Genomic DNA, 16,602 nt, shown 5'->3' with positions numbered 1-16,602 from the left:
AAATGTTTACATACACTTGTTATTTCATATGTTGACCAGAGGGGGGAGCGCTTCTAAAACAGACACACGGTCAATTTGAAAAATCCCTCCTTTTTGGGACCACCCTCATTTTGATAGATTTCACCACCAGGGGTGCAAATGAGACATTCTCTATTAGATGCGATGGATTTCCGTATTGGGACCATGATTTTGGTCCTAACTTGTTCACACCTCCTCATATGGAAGCTACTTTTCCTGGTTGATGTCTCAAGAAGGATAGACATACAAGAACACACACACACGCGCACACACACACACATGTCTTGCCTACTTTGTGTGGACCCACGTTTGGTCAGTAGGTTGTGGTTGTGAGGGCCCCCATTTCTACTATAGCTAGAATGATGAAAAAAATATATCTAGCACTAGATGGGAGTAGAGAGTTGCAAACTCACTTCAGAATGCAAAACACACAAAGTAAAAAAAAAAAACATTTCACTTTTGTAGTTGTGAGGACCGACCGCTGTTGCTAGGTAGATTTGACCGTACACACGCATAGTAGTAAGTTATGCGAGTTGGCCATTTTTAAGGACGGCTAACACACACACACACACATTATTGTGTTTGTTACCTTCTTGAGACCGTGGAAAAATGCCTACCTCTTTAGGACCACCCTATCTAGACATATAAAGATGTGTATTTACAACATTAATAATATATACATACTATGCAAATATAAAAAAGCTTGTTGTGAAAAATGAGTTGGAATTTCACAAGAAAACGGTCAGTTTCACAAGAAAAACTTAGAATTTTGGCAGTATTATGATAAAAGTCGTTATTTTACTCAACACAAGTCAAAATTTTACAAGAAAAACCGAACATTTGTGCAATATTATGATAATAGTTGGAATTTTACTCAATAACAGTCTTAATTTTACAAGAAAAACTTAACATTTTGGCAATTTTATGAAAAGAGTCGTAATTTTACTCGACAAAAGTCACAATTTTATAAGAAAACTTTAAAATGTTGGCAACATTATAATAATAATCGGAATTTTACTTGGCAAAATGATGACAAAAGTCATCTTTTTACTCAAAAAATGTCACTATTTTACAAAAACGACAAAAAAAATACTGTGATAAAAGTCAGAATTGTATATGACAAATGTCACCATTTTGCATTAAAAATAAATCATTTTACATAAAATAGTAATAATTTTATTCAAAAAAATGTCACTATTACATACATTACATATAACAACAAAAAAATTGGCAATACTGTGATAAAAGTCATAATTTTATATGACAAATGTCACCATTTTGCATTAAAAATAAATAATTTTACATAAGAAAAGTAACAATTTTACGAGAAAATATTGCAATATTACAGAAACAAAAAGAATATGTGACTGTGTAAACAAAGCAATGTCCCCATTAAGTAAGCATTGCGAGAACACACACACACACACACACACACACACACACACACACACATACATGTCTTGCCTACTTTGTGTGGACCCACGTTTGGTTAGTAGGTTGTGAGGGCCCCCCTTTCCACTATAGCTAGAAAGATGAAAAATATATATCTAGCACTAGATGGGAGTAGAGAGTTGCAAACTCACTTCAGAATGCAGAACACACAAAGTAAAAAAAAAAATTTTACTTCTGTAGTTGTGAGGACCGACCGCTGTTGCTAGGTAGATTTGACCGTACACACACATAGTAATAAGTTCTGTGAGTAGGCCATTTTTAAGGATAGCAAAGTACTCAATGACACACACACACACACACACACACACACACACACACACACACACACACACACACACACACACACACACACACACACACACACACGCACACAAACCACCTCCTTTTTCTTCCTTTTATCCATCTATTCTTTCCTTGGATTCTATTCAAACAAGCAGCAAAAATGCCGATATGTTTTTCTTCTCCACCCTTTGTTCTGTTTGCACTCCCTTACTTGTTTTTCTTCTCCTCCCCAGTGCGTCTGTTAGCTTTCTTTGTTCACGTCGAACAGGGAGACTCAATCCACACCAAGGTCACATTGACCTGAAAGAGAAAGGAAAAAAAAAAAAAACAGGGGTAGTGAGTGAAGTCCCGGAACTTGTTCATTTGATGATGACATATCTGATATATTCCTTTAATGTCACATTCATGTATACATTCCACTGTTGTATAGGCACCTTGCTCTGTAATATACTTCAGAAGTTATTTATGTTTTGTGCTTTGAGCTCTACTCAGTCCTGTTACCTTAACACAGGGGTGTCAAAAGTGTAGCCCATTTGTAGCTCGAAGCATTTTTTTTTTTTACGTGGCACATGCTAAAAATATCAGGACTAAATAAAAAAGGAACAAATATACATAAGAAGTTACATTACACAAAGAGAAAACAGGTGTAAATTAGCAAAAACAAGTTGAAATGTTGACAGTAGTTACACAAAGCTGACACGGTTGTTTTTATTTTTGTTCAAAAATGCTTTATTATACTACAAACCCCGTTTCCATATGAGTTGGGAAATTGTGTTAGATGTAAATATAAACGGAATATTTGCAAATTTTTGCAAATAATAATTAACTTAGAATTTCATGGCTGCAACACGTGCCAAAGTAGTTGGGAAAGGGCATGTTCACCACTGTGTTACATGACCTTTCCTTTTAACAACACTCAATAAACAATTGGGAACTGAGGAAACTACAGTTGGCACAGTACAGTAAACTGACAAATAATATTTAAACATTTAACATTTCTAACAATTTTGAACAGAAATAGTTCATGCACATTTAGATAAATTCTTCAAAATTACAATAAAACATTTTTTTTGCCGGGGGCCGGACTGTATATATGCGCACTAATTGACTGAAAGAGCACGCACTTGGCGCGATGATGTCATGTTATCCATGGAAAAATGCATTTTTAGACAATATGATTTGCCTGAGCGGCTAGGAGACCCCGAGAGTAACAAGCGGTTGCCTTGTTGCCTTTCCATTAAGAACAATAAATTAGTTTTTAGTATAAGTTTACTTGTTTCAAGAAATGTAATGCAGAGCGCATATCATTATGTCAAGATAATGGCACTAGCATTTAGTTCATTTAAGAATATTTTTCAACATATTGAGCAAAAAGGTCTCTTTTTTTTCTACCAAGAAAAGTGCACTTGTTATTAGTGAGAATATAATTATTTTAAGGTATTTTTGGGTTCATTGAAGTTAGCTAATTTTACTTGTTTTGGAAAGTCTTGACAAGCCAAATTTTCTTGTTCTATTGGCAGATAATTTTGCATAGTTGAAATAAAATACCCCTCATTTTTGTATTATTTTTTTCTTGTTTTTGAACACTGACTTTTTGCAGTGTGTTGAGTAAAACATGCTTGAAATTAGAATATCAACTGATTAAGGCTGAAACGACGCGTCGACGTAGTCGACGTCATCGGTTACGTAAATACGTCGACGCCGTTTTTGTGCGTCGGCGCGTCGCATATTTACGTCACTCTACTTTACTGTCATGGCGGAGCGCAAAGCAGACGATGCGAGCGAGGGGAAAAAAGCACGCCAAAAGTCGTCAAAAGTGTGGGAGTATTTCAATAAACGGCCTAATAATGTTGTTGTATGCACACTGTGTCGAGCGGAAATGGCCTATCATAGCAGCACAACGGCTATGAACGAACATTTGAAAAGAAAACCCCCGACAGCGTTCTTGCCATCACCATCAACAAGTCAATCGTCCGCGTGCGTATACGTTGTCATTATTACACAAAAACATGAATGTGTCATTTGTATCTGCGTTGTAAATTCATAAACTAAAGCATCGTTTCGCTCTGAGAGGCGCGTTTGGCGTGCCTGTTCAGTGTTTACAAAGACGCGCTCCTCTTTAACGCTGTGGAGAGGCGGCGGCGGCGAGCGAGCGGCGAGGCGGGGCGCGCCGGGAGCGACGCCGCAATCGTGCCCAGGTGCGCGATCCGCGCAGTTGGAAGAGAAAAGACTTTGTGTAAAATTAAAAGATTGTAAACCTGGCAAAGCCGTCTGGCGTTCAGTCTGTCGGTCCTGAAAGAACCCCACGGCACAAGACGTGTCACAAACGCTAACGTTAATTAGTTGTGCAAATACCTTTTACAACATTAACAGTTACATATACTATGTACAAACCAACAATTAACTTTCACTTTAATCATACTATCATTGTTGTGTTATTAAGCAAAATAAGCAATACTTTTACTTTTGTTGAAATGTTTACACTGTACACTTTTTTGTATTGGATGTTTAGCTTTATTTTTGCACATTTTAGCAAATAAGCAATACTTTTACTTTTGTTGAAATGTTTACACTTGTTACAGAATATTTCCGTTTTGCACTTTTTTGTATTGGATGTTTATCTTTATTTTTGCACATTTTAAAGCAAAATAAGCAATACTTTTACTTTTGAAATGCTTATACTATTCCAGAATATTAAGATTTGCACTGGATGTTTACTTTTATATTTGCACATTAAAAAGCAAATAAGCTACTTTTAATTTTGTTAAATGTTAAAAGTTTTAAATGTTTACATTGTTACAGAATATTTTGTCATGTTGTTGTCAATGTTGACTGAGTGGCCATACTTTTTTTTTTGTAAATAAAAGCCATGCCTTTTGAAAAAACTGGCCTACATTTATTTTTTCCTCTTCATTTTAAATTAAAAAAAAAATCGGTAAAAGGAAAAATAATCTATAGATTAATCGAAAAAATAATCTATAGATTAACCGATTAATCGAAAAAATAATCTATAGATTAATCGATAGAAAAATAATCGTTAGCTGCAGCCCTACAACTGATGCAAAGCTGTGTCATCAGCACTCACAAGTATAAAACTACTTTTTTAAAGTAACAATTTCTTCCTTCAAGCATGAAAAAAAAACAAAAAACTATATATATCATTTAAGAATATTTTTCAACATATTGGGCAAAAAGGTCTTTTATTTTCTACCAAGAAAAGTGCACTTGTTATTAGTGAGAATATACTTATTTTAAGGTATTTTTGGGTTCATTGAAGTTAGCTAATTTTACTTGTTTTGGAAAGTCTTGACAAGCCAAATTTTCTTGTTCTATTGGCAGATCATTTTGCTTACCGGTAGTTCAAATGAAATACCCCTCATTTTTGTATTTTTTTTTTCTTGTTTTTGAACACTGACTTTTTGCAGTGTGGGACAAGCAGTAGAAAATGGATAGATGGCACTTTTTCGTCACTTATTGTTTGTCTTTGGTACACTAATGTGTATATTTTAGGCCATTGGTTATTTGTTTTATTTTTGCAGAAACATATATATCTATTGTTATACTGCTATTTTTCTCTTTGGTATGAACATTATTATGTAAAGTCGAAGTTATTTACTGCAAAAAGTCAGTGTTCAAAAACAAGAAAAAAAAAAAAAAAATGAGGGGTATTTAATTTGAACTAAGCAAAATTATCTGCCAATTGAACAAGAAAATTTGGCTTGTCAAGACTTTCCAAAACAAGTAAAAATAGCTAACCTCAATGAACCCAAAAATACCTTAAAATAAGTATATTCTCACTAATAACAAGTGCACTACTATATGAGTACGTATTGTTTTTGAACACTGACTTTTTGCAGTGTGTAAATCTAACACACAGTAGTTCGACATGTTTATTATCAGATTTAGAGTTCAAAATATAGACATTTAAATACTTTTTGAGACAAGCAAATGGCAGCGATTCGGATTAAGCAGAGACAGAACACGTGGACAGCCAATCATACACCTGAGTTGAGCTTGCAAAGATCAATATGGATGGTAAATATTAGCAATAAAGAGAAGCCTCTTGCTCGTTCAAAAGTAGAGGAAAAGAAAAATCGTATATTTACACTTCAAAGTCGACAAAGCTGAATTAGGTCACACAAACCATGACACATATGCTGGAACCCTTAAGGCTGACACACACTGGATCCAAGAGTCCACACAGCACATCATATAACTAAGTGTGTAGGTATGCTCATGAGTAGAGACCAGGATCAGAACCACGTCAACATCAGTCACAATAGGAGCGCCAAGGGCCTTGCAGATACTGCCAGTAACATATGTGCTGGCTTGGGTTACACAGAGTCGGCCAACAGAGCTCTGACACCATCACACTTCACTCATTAAAGTCCATAAACAAACTACTGGAACTCCAGCTTAAATGGCATCGTGATCTATCGACTATAACTATAGATGAGGTTTCAGTGATGAAAATGTAATAAAATAACAATTGTGCAAAGACCGAGTCATAACAAACCAAATTCTAACCTTTAAAAAACCCTCAGATACCAAAATCCCCTGCGAAAAGGAAAGAAATCGCAAATAATGGATGTGCCCGTAAAAATGCTTATTTTTGACACTTCAAATCAGGGATGTCATACTCCTTTTCATGGAGGGCCCTTGCGACTGGTGCCATGGACGTCCAGTGGATCTAGCATAATAGTGTGAGAGTCCAGTCCATAGTGGATCTAACATAATAGTGAGAGTCCAGTCCATAGTGGATCTAACATAGAAGTGAGAGTCCAGTCCATAGTGGATCTAACATAATAGTGAGAGTCCAGTCCATAGTGGATCTAACATAATAGTGAGAGTCCAGTCCATAGTGGATCTAACATAATAGTGAGAGTCCAGTCCATAGTGGATCTAACATAATAGTGAGATTCCAGTCCATAGTGGATCTAACATAATAGTGAGAAAGTCCAGTTCATAGTGGATCTGACATAATAGTGAGAGTCCAGTCCATAGTGGATCTAACTTAATAGTGAGAGTCCAGTCCATAGTGGATCTAACATAATAGTGAGAGTCCAGTCCATAGTGGATCTAACATAATAGTGAGAAAGTCCAGTTCATAGTGGATCTAACATAATAGTGAGAGTCCAGTCCATAGTGGATCTAGCATAATAGTGTGAGTCCAGTCCATAGTGGATCTAACATAATAGTAAGAGTTCAGTCCATAGTAGATCTAACATAATAGTGTGAGAGTCCAGTCCATAGTGGATCTAACATAATAGTGAGAGAGTCCAGTCCATAGTGGATCTAACATAATAGTGAGAGTCCAGTCCATAGTGGATCCAACATAATAGTGAGAGTCCAGTCCATAGTGGATCTAACATAATAGTGAGAGTCCAGTCCATAGTGGATCTAACATAATAGTGAGATTCCAGTCCATAGTGGATCTAACATAATAGCGAGAGTCCAGTCCATAATGGATCTAACATAACCTAAACAGGGGCAAAAACATCACCAAGTAGGTGAAGAAAGTCCAGCAGAGATTTTACTTCTTGAGCATACTGCGGCGAAATAACATCCCTCAAAAAAAACTGCCGGTGGCCTTCTACCGCTGCTCTACCGCTCCAGAGGGTCGTTAAAGTTGCCCAGAGGATAACTGCACCCCTCCTCTAGGAGAACTATACAGTTTGCGCTACATTAATATGGCAGTAAAAATAATAAAGGACAAGTCACACCCTGGTCACAGACTTGTTGAACTGCTGCCATCAAGCAGACGATATAGAGCAGAAAAAACAAAAACCAGCAGACTGAAAAAAAAGTTTTTTTCCTACCTCTCTCAACCGGTTAAATTCTGCTAAATCTGTTTAAAACACTTGTGGAATGGATAAGGCCAAATGTTTCTGTTCTGGAATAACTGAACTCATGTTAATCCATGCAGTATGGTAATGTGCAACATATTGGATGTGAGGAAGTGTGTTTCTTTGACTTTTTAAGACTATTTATATTTTCAAAATAGTTAGAAATGTCACATGTAAAATGTTTAAATATTAACTGTCAGTTTACTGTACTGTGCCAACTGTACTACTATATGATTACCGTATTTTCCGCACTATAAGGCGCACCTAAAAACTTCCAATTTTCTCAAAAGCTGACAGTGCGCCTTATTATCCGGTGCGCCTTATATATGGACCAATATTGAGCCACAGGTCTCGCAACTACAGCCTCTACTGTAGGGTCTATTCTATGCGCCTTATAATGCGGTGCGCCTTATATATAAACAAAGTTTTAAAATAGGTCATTCATTGAAGGTGCGCCTTATAATCCGGTGCGCCTTATAGTGCGGAAAATACGGTACGTATGTTCTCTTGTTTCATTGAAAATAAAACAGCAAAGTCCATTTGGCTGTCATCTGTTTTAATTATGAGACACAATTGTGTCAAAGTCATGATTTTTTTATTTCATGCTTGAAATAAGAAATTATGACTTTAAAAAAGTAGTTTTATACTTGTGAGTGTTGATGACACAGCTTTGCAACAGTTGATATTCTAGTTTCTGTCACGATGGGGGGGGTCGCAGCTTGCTGCGGGGTTGTTCTTCCAAGAATGCAGACGAACCACTCCGGACATGGCGTGTAGGTAAAAACATGATTTATTTCTCAAACTACCAAAGTAGTACCAACAAAATGGAACACAAGGCGAAGGCACAACGTGTTGATCGCACTTGGAGCTAATGCTACTTCTTAGCATGGACTAGGGACAAACAATACTCAGGTAACTGTGGCATGAAACAAACAAGACTTACATAGCATGGCATGAATCAAACACTTAGCATAAACTAAATACAAGGCAAAACTCACGTAGACAGGTTGCATGTAGCAAACAATGACGCCAGGCTGACTGACTGTCAAAGGCAAACTTAAATAATGCCTCTGATTATGTCACACCGCGGTGAGGGAAGTCTTGTCTTGGTTTTTTCTGTCTTGTGATTTACATGTTTTATTTTGAAAAGCAACTCCTCTTGTTTCAGATCACGGGTCCTTCCTCTTGTGTCACCAGTCTGACGTCATTCTTGACCCTTGATTGTTTCCACCTGTTTCCCATTACCCTCATGTTCTTTATAAGCCCAAGCCTCCCCTTGTTCTGTGCCAGATTGTCTCGAGCTTTCGTGCCTGTCTTGCGTTCCATGTCCCTGTTCATGTCCATGCCTTGCCTTGTCCCACGTCTACGTCCTTGCTCCCAGAATATCCCACGCTGTAATTTTGAATTAACTTTTTTCCTCCCTCAGAGCGACTTTTGTTATTCTACCTTTTTCTACCGCAGTGGTGAGTTATTATTTTTCCTTAAAGATTTTGTCCTCAAAGTTTGTTGAGTGATTTTTTGTTTACATTGATTAGAGTAGTTAAGTTTTATAGTCTTTATTTTCTTCCTCCTGTTTGGAGCGTTTTTCGTTAAAGTTTTTTGATAACAGATACGGTGCTAATTATATCGTCCTTATTTTTGTATTCCTCCTTTTTTGGAGTGATTTTCGGTTTTTCCCTTTTGGAACATTTTGTCAATAGAATTTTTGTATTTCATAGTAATTTAATTTACTCGGCTCTGGAGGCTTAAAGAGTATTTCAAAATAAAAGCTTTATTTGGAATCACCTCTCTGCATCTGAGTCCCTTCCTCCGTCCAAGCCTGACAGATTAGTGCTCGGGTAGCAGGTGAGCGGCCGAACACTAATCAGAGACAGGTGAACATAATTAGCAACAGGTGCATGAGTCCAAGACGTAAAACAGGTGACACTAATGGTTGTCAAGGTAACAAACAAACAAGGAAGTGCAACCAGGAACTATGGAGTCTTTAAACAGAAAATAACATAAAACATGATCCAAACCACAGATCATGACAGTTTCAAGCATGCTTTACTCAATATAGGTCATCAAATCTCAGCAACAAGCTGTAATATCTTACTGAGATCATTTAGGACCAAAACCCTTAAAGGGGAACATTATCAGCAGACCTATGTAAGCGTCAATATATACCTTGATGTTGCAGAAAAAAGACCATATATTTTTTTAACCGATTTCCGAACTCTAAATGGGTGAATTTCTATTATTCGCTCTCGGAGCGATGACGTCACAACGTGGCGTCACATCGGGAAGCAATCCGCCATTTTCTCACTTTCGTCGGTGTGTTGTCGGAGGGTGTAACAACACGAACAGGGACGGATTCAAGTTGCACCAGTGGCCCAAAGATGCGAAAGTGGCAAGAAATTGGACGAAATTTGTTCAAAATACGAGGGTGTGGGGAAAGCCGACGAAAAGGTCAGTCGTTTGTTCCGCACACTTTACCGACGAAAGCTATGCTACGACAGAGATGGCAAGAATGTGTGGATATCCTGCGACACTCAAAGCAGATGCATTTCCAACGATAAAGTCAAAGAAATCTGCCGCCAGACCCCCATTGAATCTGCCGGAGTGTGTGAGCAATTCAGGGACAAAGGGCCTCGGTAGCACGGCAAGCAATGGCGGCAGTTTGTTGCCGCAGACGAGCGAGCTAAACCCCCAATCGACCCTAGCTTCCCTGGCCTGCTGACATCAACTCCAAAACTGGACAGATCAGCTTTCAGGAAAAGAGCGCGGATGAGGGTATGTCTACAGAATATATTAGTTGATGAAAATTGGGCTGTCTGCACTCTCAAAGTGCATGTTGTTGCCAAATGTATTTCATATGCTGTAAACCTAGTTCATAGTTGTTAGTTTCCTTTAATGCCAAACAAACACATACCAATCGTTGGTTAGAAGGCGATCGCCGAATTCGTCCTCGCTTTCTCCCGTGTCGCTGGCTGTCGTGTCGTTTTCGTCGGTTTCGCTTGCATACGGTTCAAACCGATATGGCTCAATAGCTTCAGTTTCTTCTTCAATTTCCTTTTCGCTACCTGCCTCCACACTACAACCATCCGTTTCAATACATGCGTAATCTGTTGAATCGCTTACGCCGCTGAAATCCGAGTCTGAATCCGAGCTAATGTCGCTATAGCTTGCTGTTCTTTCCGCCATGTTTGTTTGTGTTGGCATCACTGTGTGACGTCACAGGAAAATGGACGGGTGTATATAACGATGGTTAAAATCAGGCACTTTGAAGCTTTTTTTAAGGATATTGCATGATGGGTAAAATTTTGAAAAAAACTTCGCAAAATAAAATAAGCTACTGGGAACTGATTTTTAATGGTTTTAACCCTTCTGAAATTGTGATAATGTTCCCCTTTAAAACAAGTAAAACACTCTAACATAAAATCTGCTTAGTGAGAAGGATTATCTTATCAGACAGAAAATAAGCAAATATCACCCTTATTTGAGATATTTCATCTTACTTAGATTTCACTTTTTGCAGTGTATAAGTATAAGCGCAGGTATTGCCATCTTCCCAGGTGGGTGTTGGGCAGCCATGCTTTTACAAAACGAAGTTTGCACCGTGCAACGTGCTTCACTCTATGTACCAGAGGTACTACTCGAGGGCAGTAGAGCATCCCAAAATGTAGGACAGCCTTTGCCCAATCTGCTTTCTTGTCAAAGAAAAAGCTCCCATCTGAGCTGCGACCTTGAATTCACTCACTCCCTTTGCAGGAAAAGCAAAAACATGTTTTTTAGACAACCAGAGGCGTACGCACTTGTGGTTTAAGTTCATTATTGGGATTTTTGAATGTGATTAAGTTGTACTGTATGTCATGTCTGTATTATCATGTTTTGTTTTAAGTCATGTTTTGTTTAGTTTCTGTCTTTTCACTCCCTTGTCTGGTCACCATAGCAACCATTAGTTTTCACCTGTCACGTCACGCACCTGTTTCACGTTTTGAGTTACGCACCTGCTTTCACTTATCATGTCCATAGTATTTAAGTTCATTCATTTTCTGTTGTTCGGCCTGACGACCTCACACCACATTTATGCTCTGTCCATGCCTGTTACTTCTTTCCATGTCAATTCCTCAAGCAACTATTTCTGTCCAAGCCAAAGTAAGTTTTTGTTCCATGTTTAGTCTTTTTGGTTTCATAGTTTGTTCTCCGCCATTGTGCGTGTTTTTTGTTTGTACTTTTTTGCTATAGTCTTTTGGTTTCATAGTTTATTCTCCGCCTCTGTGCGCGCTTTTTGTTTATTCCTTTTTTTTGATAAATATAAATAAATCATGTACCTTCATTCCCGTCTCGCCCGTGCCAACTTTCCGTTGCATCTCGGAAAAGCAAACACCCAAGATCAAGTATTGACACTGTATGCACAATGAAAACTGTACATCATCAGAAATAATACTGGTTGGATCTGGAGGGGTTGACCACCAAGAAGACAATTAATTTTGCCTTCTGGGGATTTATTTACTACAATACTTACCGCATTTAAAAAAATTAAAAAAAATGTGTAAAAAAATAAATAAAAACAATTCCCAGTTCACAAGCATCCTCATTAACAACACGTTCTCTTAGATTTCCATGTTATGATACATGTTCACATTATTTACTGACTGTATCTAAAAAAGATATGATATATTTTTATTTAAATGAAGATATGAAATAATCCTAAATGAAATAAAATGACTTGGTTTATATTATCGTATATACTAGGTCAGGGGTCGGCAACCCGCGGCTCTTTGATCACTCTGATGCGGCTCAGCTGCATACTTGCCGACCCCCCCGATTTTCCCGGGAGACTTCCGGATTTCAGTGCCTCTCTCAGAAAATTCCCGGGCTTATTATTCTCCGATTTTCACCCTTACAATGATAATAAGGGCGTGTCATGATGGTACAGCATTTAGCACCCTCTACAATCTCTATTAATAGCATGCCAGCCCAGCCTCTTGTTATATGCATCTTCTGCTTGCACACGTAAGTGACAGCAAGGCATACTTGGTCAACAGCCACACAGGTTACACTGACGGTGGCCGTATAAAACAACTTTAACACTCTTACTAATAATGCGCCACACTTTGAACCAAAATCAAACAAGAATGACAAACACATTTCGGGAGAACATCTGCACCTTAACACAACATAAACGCAACAGAACAAATACCCAGAATCCCATGCAGCCCTGACTCTTCCGGGCTACATTATACACCCCCTGCTACCACCAAACCCCGGCCCCACCCCAACCCTCACACATCAACACCCCCCCCCCCCCATCAGTATATATTATATACGGTATATACACTATATTGCCAAAAGTATTTGGCCACCTGCCTTGACTCACATATGAACTTGAAGTGCCATCCCATTCCTAACCCATAGGGTTCAATATGATGTCAGTCCACCTTTTGAAGCTGTTACAGCTTCAACTCTTCTGGGAAGGCTGTCCACAAGGTTGCGGAGTGTGTTTATAGGACTTTTTGATCATTCTTCCAAAAGTGCATTGGTGAGGTCACACACTGATGTTGGTCGAGAAGGCCTGGCTCTCAGTCTCTGTTCTAATTCATCCCAAAGGTGTTCTATTAGCATTAGCGGGTTCAGGTCAGGACTCTGTGCAGGCCAGTCAAGTTCATCCACACCAGACTCTGTCATCCATATCTTTATGGCATTGGTGCACAGGCATGTTGGAAGAGGAAGGGGACCGCCCCACAAGGTTGGGAGCATGGAATTGTCCAAAATGTTTTGGTATCCTTGAGCATTCAAAGTTCCTTTCACTGGAACTAAGGTGCTTAAGCCCAACTTCTGAAAAACAACCTCACTCCAAAACTTCTCCTCCACCAAATTTCACACTCGGCACAATGCAGTCCGAAATATACCGTTCTCCTGGCAACCTCCAAACCCACACTCGTCCATCAGATTGCCAGATGGATAAGCGTGATTCATCACTCCAGAGAAGGCGTTTCCACAGCTCTAGAGTCCAGTGGCAACGTGCTTTACACCACTGCATCCGACGCTTTGCATTGGACTTGGTGATGTATGGTTTAGATGCAGCTGCTCGGCCATGAAAACCCATTCCAGGAAGCTCTCTGCATACTGTACGTGGGCTAAGGTCACATGAAGTTTGGAGCTCTGTAGCAACTGACTTTGCAGAAAGTCGGTTGAGGTGGGCGGGGTTTGTAGCGGGGGTGTATAATGTAGCCCGGAAAAGTTAGGGCTGCATAGGATTCTGGGTATTTGTTCTGTTGTGTTTATGTTGTGTTACGGTGCAGATGTTCTCCCGAAATGTGTTTGTCATTCTTGTTTGGTGTGGGCTCACAGTGTGGCGCATTATTAGTAAGAGTGTTAAAGTTTTTTTATACCGCCACCGTCAGTGAAACCTGTGTGGTTGTTGACCAAGTATGCCTTGCTGTCACTTACGTGAGCAAGTGTGGCTGGGCCGGTACGCTAGTTGTAGTGGGCGCTAAATGCTGTACGATCGAGAGAACATTTGCTCTGAAATTCGTAGTCTGCCGGAAAAATCGGGAGGATTGACAAGCGCCATTTCATATAAAACCCGCGGCCCGCACTAACATTCAATTTTCATATTAAGGTGCTGGCCGCGTGTCTGAGACCCTTGGTTTATACATAGCACAAAGCACAAAAAAAAAACTTTGCAGTGTTATTTCAATTTAAATTTCAAAAGATTTTTGTGGCTCCCATTGTTTTCTTTAATTTGTGAAACTGGTCAAAATGGCTCTTTAGACTGGTAAAGGTTGCCGACCCCTGTACTAGGTCATAAAATCGGTGTCAGTTGAGTCGGTCCATAGGTTGCCTGTAGGGATTTGTAATGTCCAGCAGATGTCAGTATTTAGTGACACAGTATCGACACAGTATCAGTACAGTTTTGCAATGTGTCGAAACGCTTCATGACGCCTCATCAACCCATCACTACCGTATTTTCCGCACTATTAGCCGCACCTAAAAACCACAAATTTACTCAAAAGCTGACAGTGCGGCTTATAACCCGGTGCGCTTTATATATGGATTAATATTAAGATTCATTTTCATAAAGTTTCGGTCTCGCAACTACGGTAAACAGCCGCCATCTTTTTTCGCCGTAGAAGAGGAAGTGCTTCTTCTTCTACGCAAGCAACCGCCAAGGTAAGCACCCGCCCCCATAGAAGAGGAAGCGCTTCTTCTTCTACTGTAAGCAACCACCCGCCCCCGTAGAAGAAGAAGCGCGCGGATATTACGTTTCATTTCCTTTGTGTGTTTACATCTGTAAAGACCACAAAATGGCTCCTGCTAAGCGACAGGTTTCCGGTTCATGAAAAGACGCAATCTCTCCATCCGCACATGGACTACTATTTCACAGCAACTGCCTAAAGACTTTCAAGAAAAGCTGGCTACTTTCCGTGCATATTGTAAAAACAAGATAGCTGAAAAAAAGATCCGGCCAGAGAACATTATCAACATGGACGAGGTTCCACTGACTTTTGATATTCCTGTGAACCGCACTGTGGATACAACGGGAGCACGTACGGTGAATATTCGCACCACAGGGAATGAGAAGTCATCCTTCACTGTGGTTCTAGCTTGCCATGCTAATGGCCAGAAACTTCCACCCATGGTGATATTCAAAAGGAAGACCTTGCCAAAAGAGACCTTTCCAGCCGGCGTCATCATAAAAGCTAACTCGAAGGGATGGATGGATGAAGAAAAGATGAGCGAGTGGTTAAGGTAAGTTTACGCGAAGAGGCCGGGTGGCTTTTTTCACGCAGCTCCGTCCATGTTGATATACGACTCCATGCGCGCCCACATCACGCTGGTTTTTAATATATTATTAAAGTTTGACTGACCTATCTGACTGTTTTTTTGACATTCCTTTAGCGCAGTTAGATGCGGCTTATAACACGGGGCGGCTTATAGGTGGACAAAGTTTTGAAATATGCCGTTCATTGAAGGCACGGCTTATAACCCAGGGCGCCTTATGGTGCGGAAAATACGGTACTTGTTAGCTATTATGTTAGCTCCCCGTGCTATAGGCATTGCCCGTGCAATCGGCACGCTCTCCTTGTGTTTGCTTGTTTTGTTCGTTTTTGTACTTTTTTGAATGATTTATTGGAGTAAATCATTTCCTACCTGCACGCTGTCTCCGGAGTTCCTGCTGCTGAAGAACAATCCGTGTATCGTATAGTGTATGTTCATTCTTTCTACTCAATCCACAGACTTGCTGTACTTTTTTTTGCATAATCCTGCCAGCTAAAAAGCCACGGGTGCTTTTGTACTCGTAGAAGTAAACAGATGCAACCCATCACAGGCTGCATTTCTATTCCTGTTTGCAAAATGCAATATTTTGGTGCTCACTGAATATGCACACACGACTATGTGGCAGCGCGTTAGCCAACCCCGGTGGATTTTTCCTAAATAGTCAAGTTAGTCATCCAGCTTTTCCACTGGCTCCGTCCAGGAGAACACGGCCGCCAAAATGTTGAAACAACACATGTGCACACGCTCTTTGAAATATACATTTGTCCACGCGTTCATACCAGCACTGCAAAAACTGAAATCTAAGTAAGATTGAATATCTCAAATAAGGGTGATATTTGCTTATTTTCTGTCTGATAAGATAATTCTTCTCACTAAGCAGATTTTATGTTAGAGTGTTTTACTTGTTTTAAGTCTTTTGGTCCTAAATGATCTGAGTAAGATATTACAGCTTGTTGCTGAGATTGGATGACCTATATTGAGTAAAACATGCTTGAAACTAGAATATCAAGTGTTGCAAAGCTGTGTCATCAACACTCACAAGTATAAAACTACTTTTTTAAAGTAATCATTTCTTATTTCAAGCATGAAAAAAAAATTTAAGAATATTTTTCAACAAAAAGCAAAAAGGTCTAATTTTTTTCTGCACTTGTTATTAGTGAGAATATACTTATTTTAAGGTATTTTTGGGTTCATTGAGGTTAGCTAATTTTACTTGTTTTGGAAAGTCTTGACAAGC

General features: G+C 39.2%; 1 protein-coding gene across 1 annotated transcript in view; it reads right to left on the bottom strand.

Annotated features, from left to right (window-relative positions):
• LOC140679259 (semaphorin-4C-like) overlaps positions 1–16,602 on the bottom strand; it is a 391,991-nt gene that overhangs the window by 244,819 nt on the left and 130,570 nt on the right. Inside the window, exon 2 of the mRNA XM_072914311.1 lies at positions 1,964–2,052. The gene's annotated coding sequence lies outside the window, so the exon portion shown is untranslated. The remainder of the gene's footprint in view (positions 1–1,963; positions 2,053–16,602) is intronic.

The sequence above is a fragment of the Nerophis lumbriciformis genome, linkage group LG12 (genome assembly GCF_033978685.3).
Source record: "Nerophis lumbriciformis linkage group LG12, RoL_Nlum_v2.1, whole genome shotgun sequence".
NCBI lineage: Eukaryota > Metazoa > Chordata > Actinopteri > Syngnathiformes > Syngnathidae > Nerophis > Nerophis lumbriciformis.
Note: the sequence above shows the minus strand (reverse complement) of the source record. Positions and strands in the feature narration are given on the sequence as shown.